The sequence below is a fragment of the Mastigoproctus giganteus genome, chromosome 4 (genome assembly GCF_048544385.1).
Source record: "Mastigoproctus giganteus isolate SK-2022 chromosome 4, ASM4854438v1, whole genome shotgun sequence".
Taxonomy (NCBI): Eukaryota; Metazoa; Arthropoda; class Arachnida; order Uropygi; family Thelyphonidae; genus Mastigoproctus; species Mastigoproctus giganteus.
The window spans coordinates 190,590,953-190,600,411 of record NC_143578.1 but is presented as its reverse complement, the minus strand read 5'-3'; the positions used below and the strand labels follow the sequence as shown (position 1 = coordinate 190,600,411).

The following is a 9,459-nucleotide window of genomic DNA, read 5'->3' as shown; positions in this document are numbered from 1 at the left end:
TGTTGAACACTGTTTAACTTGTTCGTCAAGGTAAACTACGAGGAACATGAAATATGCACAATTAGCCTCCTTAAAAAATTCAGAAATGTTCGGTTAGAAAATACGGTTTTGCACGGATTGTATATTACATACTAAAATTCAGATTATTTTAACGGCACCGGAATTTATTACTCATATCCTGCATAATACATTTTGTACGTGTGTGCGTGTTCACGTGGCGATGTGCATATTTTGAGGGCTGGAAAATCCCTCCTCCTACCAGCTGAGATAGGCTAACTACATCCACGATTGAAAAGAATTTCCTCCAGTCGTCAACGGGAATAGAACCTTGACCACTCCACGCCTGGAAGACAGCGATTACTTATATCAATATTAACTTTCGCTCTGCATTCTCAGCACTACTAGAAAGTTCCCTGTTCGCTATCATACTAGAAAAATCAATAACCATGTAATAATAAAAAAAATGTATTATCATTTTAAATTATTTTTGTTAAACAAAAAAGTATGACATTTTGCGAAAAATCTTTATCTGTCTGCTATGGAGAAAACAGGATATCATTTTGAACTCAGAGTGAAGCAGGAATTACTAAGTGACTTAAATAATTAATCAAACTCCAAAACCATTGTAGGCCTGTGTTATTATTAAAATAATTTTAACAAAAATGCATTACACGATTTTCTTCAAAGTTACTAGTACTGGATAAATATGCTTCACAATATCAAATCACAGGCACCAACAGCTTTTCAGCCCTGTGTCCTGCGTACAGTTTGGTGTGTGGGACTTAGGCGCTACAAATCTTAAGTGTAATGAAACTGCCAATAGTCTCCTGGTGCCATTCCTGGCAATCTCGGGTTTCACCTTAGATACTGGCGCCGAAGACCATCCACCTACGGCAAATTTTTAAATAAAAAACTTTTTAAAAATCTGAACATGAAGTCAAGATTTCATTGTAAATTATTTGCGCTAATTTTTCACATTTTTTTTTATTAGGATGTGTTTTCTTTCGAAATTTGATTGTACATTAAGTTAGAATGAAAAAAGCGCACATTTTTTCAAGTGCAATACATTATTAACAAAAAGAGTGGCTATTACTCAGATAAAGCCATCACCGAGGGAATTTATATCTAGAAACAATTATCAAATTATTAGAACAACGATTGAAATAATGGGTGATAATAAATTTCAAATTAATGGCCATAGGGATAACATGTTTTTATCTTCAGCTGTATAATTTAAGCATTAAGCATTTTTATCTTCAGCTGTATAATTCTATAAGTGACGTGTTGACCGATAGCATTGTCTTGGAACTGTGTTAGTACCTCCTTCCGTATAAAACTAAACAAACCGAACCGTTATTGTGAGGAAATTTGTTTTTCAGAGTATAACTTCTGCAGTCTTGTCTCCTTGTTGCAGAGAGTGATATCATCATCATTTTATCCACCTGTAGGTCCTAATGAAATTATTTTATCCATCATGGCTTACTCTGTTGCCGCTATTAATTATTTCGTAATGATAGCACACAAACAAGTAATCTAAGAATAAAGTATTCAGTAGAAGGTTATTTATGTGGGTGGGACATTTGGATTTCTGCCGAACAACGGAAATGAAATTCCTTCCTTGTGTACGTAAAAGGGCGTGTACGTATGTTCTAAATGTTGTCTATAGTCAACCATTTAGACATCTCCTTAGATCAGGATAAGGAACTGTGGCGCCAGGAGCAGAACTGTACATTCACGAAAGGAAATACAGCACGCTAATCGTTACGCCAATCCTTCTGCAATGTACCAATTATCCGCTGCATCAATTGTGAGACTTGGTTAATTATCTCCATAAATTTCTTCCGCGGATATTGTCATTGTCCATTACGAAGTCCTCTGCATACAGAGGGCGCTATACGTGACGTAAATTCGCAGAATTCATGCCGCCAGTTGTGCGGTAGTTTTCCCGTCGTCGTATCATTATAAGAGGCGCATTCGGAGAATCTCGGTCATTTCGCTTGTTGCTCGTCGTCCTCTTTTGCTATTCCAGTATCGGGAGCTTTTCACTGATCCACAGAGGTCCGTCAGGAGACCGGACGGTAATCATCCTATTTTTCAAATTACTTGTAAGTACATGTGTAGTATTAATGAAATTTCATGTCAGTGCACTATTCATTATCTTTAGATTTGCGAAATCAGTTCTTCGAAACGAGTGGCTTCTTAGAAGTAAGTCACTGTTTTGATAAGTCAAATTAAAATTTTAATTCAACTTACATAAGTAGGTAAGAAATAGTGACTTGATTGAATTGTACAATCTTTCATGATTGCACAATTCAATCGAACTCTTCTTAAGTAAATAGTTTTTCTAACTTATGAAACGGGTACAGCAAAATTAAAAACAAATTTAAGTCCTGAACGCTGTTCAACACTGACTTTCTGCCAGTCTACACATGACTCAAAGTCGCTATCTTTGCAGGTACCAGTATCTTCGAGCAGATTCCTTCTCATTGTAGCATATACTCTGCACATCTATATACTGTACAGCGTCTCTTGGATTACATACATTTCCTCTCACCCACCACTACCCAAGAATGTATGATATATACCGAGTGTTTAAATGCTCACATAGTCCTACCTCGGGTACAGCAAATTTTACATTCTTTCTGCATCCCAATTTAATATCTACTTTTCTGGATCCACAGCCGCGTTGAAATCAGAGGAAATGATCTGGCTAGCATTGCATCCAAACTGGGAATTTCTTTGAACAGTCTGTCTTCTTCGTCTCTTATACAGGGCGTCAAGGATTAGGAAATAACTATATTCCCAATGGTAAGATTTGTGGCATGAACAAGTTACAAAACAAATTACATTATATCTGTAATTCAACTATGACAATCTGGTTTCTGAAGAGGAACCGTAAATAACAGGTTGTTCTTGCTAGGATCCGCACAGGGCATGGTCTTCCTACTTGATTTTTTTCCCTCGTAGAGCTGATGACCTATACCAGAGTACTGTGATCTAGTCACCATTTTAACTATCAGACACATTTTATTGAATATCCAAATTTCATTATTATCTGTAATTTATCTTTTATTTATTTTAACAACTGACTGAACCTTATACACACATTCAAATTTTATATGATAATGTGTCCGACATTTTAAATTTTTTAAAAATGTATAAACTAGTATAAATGCATCTAAAATTGTATATTTATTATTAATATTTATAAACACATAAATTTGAAATTTATGCTTTATTTTTGTTAATGTTTTGTTTTTTCTTGTGTCTATTAAAGTTTGCAATGATAATGTTTACTGCCGAGCAACTGTAATGCACTGTTCTTAGACTTCGCGCGTTCATAGTCTAAGATGCAAATGCGTCATAAAAATCAAATCTGATCGCTGCATTAATTTCGCTTTTTATATAAATAACTAGATATTATGATTCATCAATTCCAAAATCGTGATTATAAATCAATTACATTGAGACTAGCTTCTCCCTGTAAATATGTCTTTCCCACATGACACACCTGTTTAAACATAACCATGAAAACAGACCAAAGCAGAAAATTTCATCCTTGATGTAATTTTCACCTTAAGTAAAATATTAATACGATACTTAGCAGTTACATAAGTAGCTTAGCAAAGTTTAGTTTAACATCACTAAAAATAATTAAAGAATTTTCATTTAATTAGTTCCTGGCGTGACGGACAATGTACTTTTTTTTACTTCGCATTTTACTGGTTATGGTATATTAAATAAATATTTATTTATTCATTTATTTCTAACATTTATATTATCTAGAAACTTTAACTAGTAATAGGTACCCCAGCATATATTAAACTTTCTTATTCGTAATATCCCACACTTGTCATCATAAGTACACTGCCCAAAAAAATACGAACTGAATAATTCAGTACTGAATCGGGCTGACTTTGTTTCGCATAACAGTAAGTGTGCAGTGCGGCATAGATTCTATAAGACGTTTAAGAGTAGTTTGGTTCAATTGTAACCATTCTTCCGGCTAAATATCAGACAACTGCGGCAAAGTTGAAGGAAGAGGACTTCGTTTTCCAAATAGATATGTCTAGCATGTCCCGCACATTCTCGATAGGATTGAAGTACAGTATTTATAATACAAAATTCAGTAATCCCCAGATGACATTCCCCTGACTCAGTCCATGCCAAGAAAACATCCCAAATACTGTGATATCACCTCCAGGTGCTTGGGGTTGTCTTAACAAGGCGAGCATGGTCCATCTCTCCGTGAGGTTCTCGCCACACAGTCTGCTTACCATCAGTTCAAAACAAAATGTATAGTGATTCGTCTGACCACATGACTTTCTCCCTATAGTTCCAATGTCGAATCACAATGTTCTCAGTACCACTGCAAGCGAATTTTTTTGTTTTTCTCTGAAACAAGTGGCTTCCGAAAAGGGACTACCAACACCCAATTTCTTCAATTCCCTGCACATGATACAAGTTGAAATAGGGAAATTCTGGGCTTGGTTGAATTTAGATTTGCTTTCTGCACTGGATGTCCTTTTTTTTTTTTTTTTTTTTGTTGGCTTAATTTTTTTTTCTGTCATATTTATGCCTTGAAATGTTGAAACCGCTTGCTTTAGAATTGATCTCTGAGATGGATGCTTTTTGAGAAATAAGCAGGAGCCACGTTTCTTGAACGTGTGGCCCTTGCTAAACGTGGACCCACAAAAGACCTTTTTCAAAATCTGATAGATTGCGCCTTTTCCCCATTCGATCTTCAGATTAGCGCAATCGAACAGCCTGTGCAGTCTATATTCAACGGGGCAACACGTCATCATCTCCGCCACAGTTTTCTTTTAATCTATTTATTTGCATTTCTTCATACAAACGTTCTTATTTTTGGATAGTGTGTGTAATTAGCAATTATCACTTAAGTAGGTATTTTTGTTGTTTATGTGATGTAAAATTATATCAACAATGAGAAACTAGAAACATGCGTTTGCTCATCCGATACAATAGCGCAAGAGTTAAAATACAGGCGGTGCATTTTTAAGCACGTTAAAGAAAATACAGGTCTGTCTGTCCTTCTGCATTAACAACTCGGCTCCCAGTGGATGAATTTTCATTAAATTTTATATTTGGGCCTTTTAGAAAGATTTGTTAAACCTTACTAAATTTTATTAAAATCGGACCAAGAGAAATACCCACAGAAGAACCGACTGCTGGGAACAATAAATGGAACTTTCAAAATGTTATTTTATATTGCATTGCATTATATTGTATCGCGATCATTCCTGTTGTCACGTGGTTTCATATGCTGTACGCTGTTCGGCTGTAAATATTTGTGTTTATGTAAATATGGTGAAACTCCCACTTCTGTGTGTTTAAGCAGAAGGTATGCTTCAATTGTCACGGTATTAAGTTCTTAACAGTTTATACTAGTTAAGTTGTAAAAGCCTTAGCGGGTAATTAATAACTCAAGTATTTTATATTTCAGATAAGATGTACTTATAAATCAGATAACATGTATTTCATGTATATTTTATAATTGTATTACATTTTGTTGTATTTTATTTTTTCACCCCCTGGCCAATGGCTTAACCGGGTGTTCTCCTAAGAGAAATAAACTGATGATAATAATAAGATGAAATCTGTAAATTATTATTTTTTCATGCGTATCATATAGACTATTCATATACCATATATTCTAGCTGGAGTACTAAATGTGATGTTTACCGCCATGCACTAGTTAGAAGAATGAATGGGCAATATGGCGGATGCGCAGAAATGAAATTTTCTCAATTCATCCATAAAAAGTCGTTGCTCTCTGCTATTTTTTGTTATAAATCATGAATTATTACTATTTGCTAACGTATCTGAAATGCAACGCATGAGTACATTAACTAACGTTTTCTGATAGAATAGAAATTAGCGTAGAAAACTAAACCACAGTGAATATTCTCTATGCGACAGCAGCAGAAATAGCCGTTATAAGAAAAAAAATAAGGAGTGGACTGATTAGTAAATCATTATTTCTGAATGAAAATAGAAACCAATAAAGAAGATTCATTGTTTCTGCGATTACACTAGTTTGAGAGAAACACATTTCCTCTATTCTAAATTTCACAGTCTCAAAATTCCTTCAACAAGTTAGCTAATGTACACAGTGCGTTACATTTTAGGTGCGTTAGTAAATAATTTTAGTTCATGATTTATAATATAAAAATAGCAAGAAACCCGATTTTTATGTGCAAACCGAGAAAATTTGGCTTTTCCGCATGCACTACATTATCTATTCAATCAGCGCATAGGAACAAAGGATATCCAGTGCACGGCCTCTAGCAACAATTATGGTATATAGATAGACTATGTGGTATGCATGAAAACATATATAATAATTGCCAGATTTCTATTAGTCCAATTTTAATGGAATTTGGAAAATCACGACAATTAGTTCCAAAAGAGCCAAATGTAAAATTCATGAAAATCCTTTCATTGAGAGTCGAGTTATCATATGCGGACGGACGGACAAAAATAATACTAATTTCTGGATTTCTATTTGTCTGATTTTAATGAAAGTTCGGTTGGCTTGACAAATGTTACTAAAAGAGCAAAATATAAAATAAACGGAAGCCATCTACTGGGAGTAGAGTTAATTACATGCAGAAGGATGGATATGGCGAAGCCAATAGGCGCTATATGCATATGTGAAACAGATAAATATTGTAGTTATTTAAATTTCTTGACATCCTTAATACATCGTTTTATAATGAGCACTATTTTCTATGACTGTTGCCAAACTGTTGTCAGTTTGGCAACTGTTCAAATACTACACCGTTATCAAACTGGTGAAAATTTGATAACGGTGTAGTATTTGATATTCACCTATACGTAAAGGTTATTTGCATTAATAATAATATGCATGAACTTTATATAAAATATAAAATTAAATAATACAGTGTTAAATTTTTTAAAATTAATAAATTTTAAAAAATTTAACACTGTATTATAAAATATAAAGTTATAATAAAAATTACTATTTAGCAAGACTTACTTTTACTATGTTGCAAAAAAAATAAGCGACCGAGCTTATTATCAGAGGTCTTTACAGTAACAGCAGCGGATGTCACTTCTTAATATATTTAATTAATTAATTTTTTTTTTTTTTTTTTTTGTTAGCGCATCGGCTTCTGTGGCCATAATGCACCTCCCAAAGCTTTTGCATTTTACCCTCATCCAAGCCCGAGGCGGGATTCGAAACCGCGACCTTTGGGTTGCCAGGCAGGCACTTTACCCACCTGGTTAGCCGGGTCGGCCAACATATTTAATATTATAATCAACAGTTGGCTTAAATACAAGGTGAGGCAATAAAGTGCCCGAACTGGTGCAATGAAAAGAACAAGTGAAAGAGCTCAAAATGGTTTTATTTTTATTCAAAGTAATCACCACCTGATTGAATGCACTTATTACACCGTTCTAAAAGTTTCTGAAAAGAGTCAGCGAAATTTGTATAACTTCAAGTAGCTCCGAATTAGGTGATTTTTCCATTAATCGCACGAATTCCACTCGCTGTTTACATTAGGAATTTTAACTTTCATGTTTCATTCCAAAAACTCATAACGTTATAAATTTTCACAGGTTGGGCCTACAAGCACGCTTAATTTCATGGGATATTTTCTTAACGCACGAACACAGTGAATAGCAGCATTTTTTTAGCGATGAATGTGAAGAAAGGTTGTGGTTGTTGTTGTTGAGTTTCAGGCCCTTGCTTGAGTCCAATTAACTCAGTCACGTTGTGAAAACAACCCATAAATTCCTCATTGACGGGGTTTTGAACTCAGAGATCTTTTCCATCCGATACAGTATAATCACCGCCCTCCCCCCACAACGGTATTCAGCCGGTGTGAGGAGGGCACTGATTATACAACTATGTTATCAATGAGGACTTGAAGAAAGGTAAGGAAGGACAAATACTACTTAATTCAGAATGTAATAGTATTCCCGTCCTCTGTGACAGCACAGTGATTTCGCCACTTGTCAATGGTTTGAGAGAGAGACCTAGTCACAAACAGGTCACAAATTCAAATTATTTTATTAGTCACCCAGAATTTCTTCTATATACTCATATAAACTGAAAGGGCAGAATTCATGGGATACCTGGTTCCCTGGCAACGCGACAACGCCCCCTTTTGCAAGTGGACGAAACCACCGTTTGGCAGGTATATAGAGCATCACTGAATTCAAAAGACGGTAATTCGAAGTCAGCATGGATAAACGTTATGATTTAACCGACTTTGAAAGAGGGACGATAGTGGGTGCCCGACGCATGGGTTACTCTATCGCGGAGGTAGTACAGAAATTGCACTATCCCCGTTCGACAGTATCAAGAACGTATCGGAAATACGCAATTTCCGGAATAACATCTCATTGTGGACAGTGCTGGGGGCGAAGAAAAGTGGTGGATGAAAGTGGCCGTCGACGTCTGTCTCGCATTGTTTCAGGCAACCGGAGAGCGACAGTGGCACAAATCATCTTCGATTTCAACGAGGGAAGTGCCAGAAGCGTCTCCACCAAGACCATAAGGCGATCATTAGCCGCAATAATCCATGGGAACCGCCGACCCACCAAAGTCTCATTGCTAACAGACGACACAAGACTCCACGCCGCTAATTGGGCGAAAGAACATCGGCACTGGACCTTGGATGATTGGAGACAGGTCTCCTGGCCCGATAAGTCCCGTTTGCAGTTATTTCGAGCCGACGGGAAGATGCTTATCTGGCGGAAACCGCACGAAGATATGCACCGGTCAGGTCAACAAGGAAGTGTTCAGGCAGGGGGACGGTCGGTAATGGGCTGGGGCGTGTTCAACTGGCACATGTTGGGACTTCTGGTACGTCTAGACGCATCTCTGATGGTCCAGATTACGTGTACATCCTTGCAGACTATTTGCATCCCTTCATGTTCATCGTGCACCCACAGGGCAATGGACTCTTCCAGGACTATATACCTCCCCCAGGAGCCTTAGTGACTAGAACATGGTTCGAAGAGCATTCCGCAGATTTCATCACCATGAAATGGTCTCCCCGTTCACCGGACATGAACCCTGGAGTATCTTTGGGATGCTGCGGAAAGGTCCGTTCGAGCTTTGGATCCTCCACCTAGGATTGGGTGGAGGATCCATCCCGAATTATTGTATGGAGGATCCAGACAGAATTATGGACAGTGATGCTGCAAGCATGGATGGAAATAGCTGTGGAACGCTTTTGTGAACTAGTGGACTCAATGCCTCGCCGTGTGAAAGGTAGCCCACCTTTCGCCCTTATCGGGGCGAAAGGTGGGCCTACCCGTTACTAGGTAGGTATCCCGTGATTTCCGTCCACTCAGTGTATATATTGTTGCGTGTTCTCTGGTCGATCTGGCTGTTTTTCGATTTGACTGATTTGACAGAAAACCTAGTTTCTGTGAGGGAAACCTTGCTATCTACGCCTGAGA

The 9,459-nt window shown here is 37.0% G+C and overlaps 1 protein-coding gene across 2 annotated transcripts in view; it reads left to right on the top strand.

Annotated features, from left to right (window-relative positions):
- Positions 1–1,952: 1,952 nt before the first annotated feature.
- Positions 1,953–9,459, top strand: part of LOC150087280 (zwei Ig domain protein zig-2-like) — a 165,791-nt gene continuing 158,284 nt past the window's right edge. The window contains exon 1 of one of the 2 annotated variants that reach the window (XM_090371945.1): positions 1,953–2,078. The gene's annotated coding sequence lies outside the window, so the exon portion shown is untranslated. Of the gene's footprint in view, positions 2,106–9,459 lie in introns of both variants that reach the window. The other variant, XM_090371944.1, reaches the window with a different exon arrangement.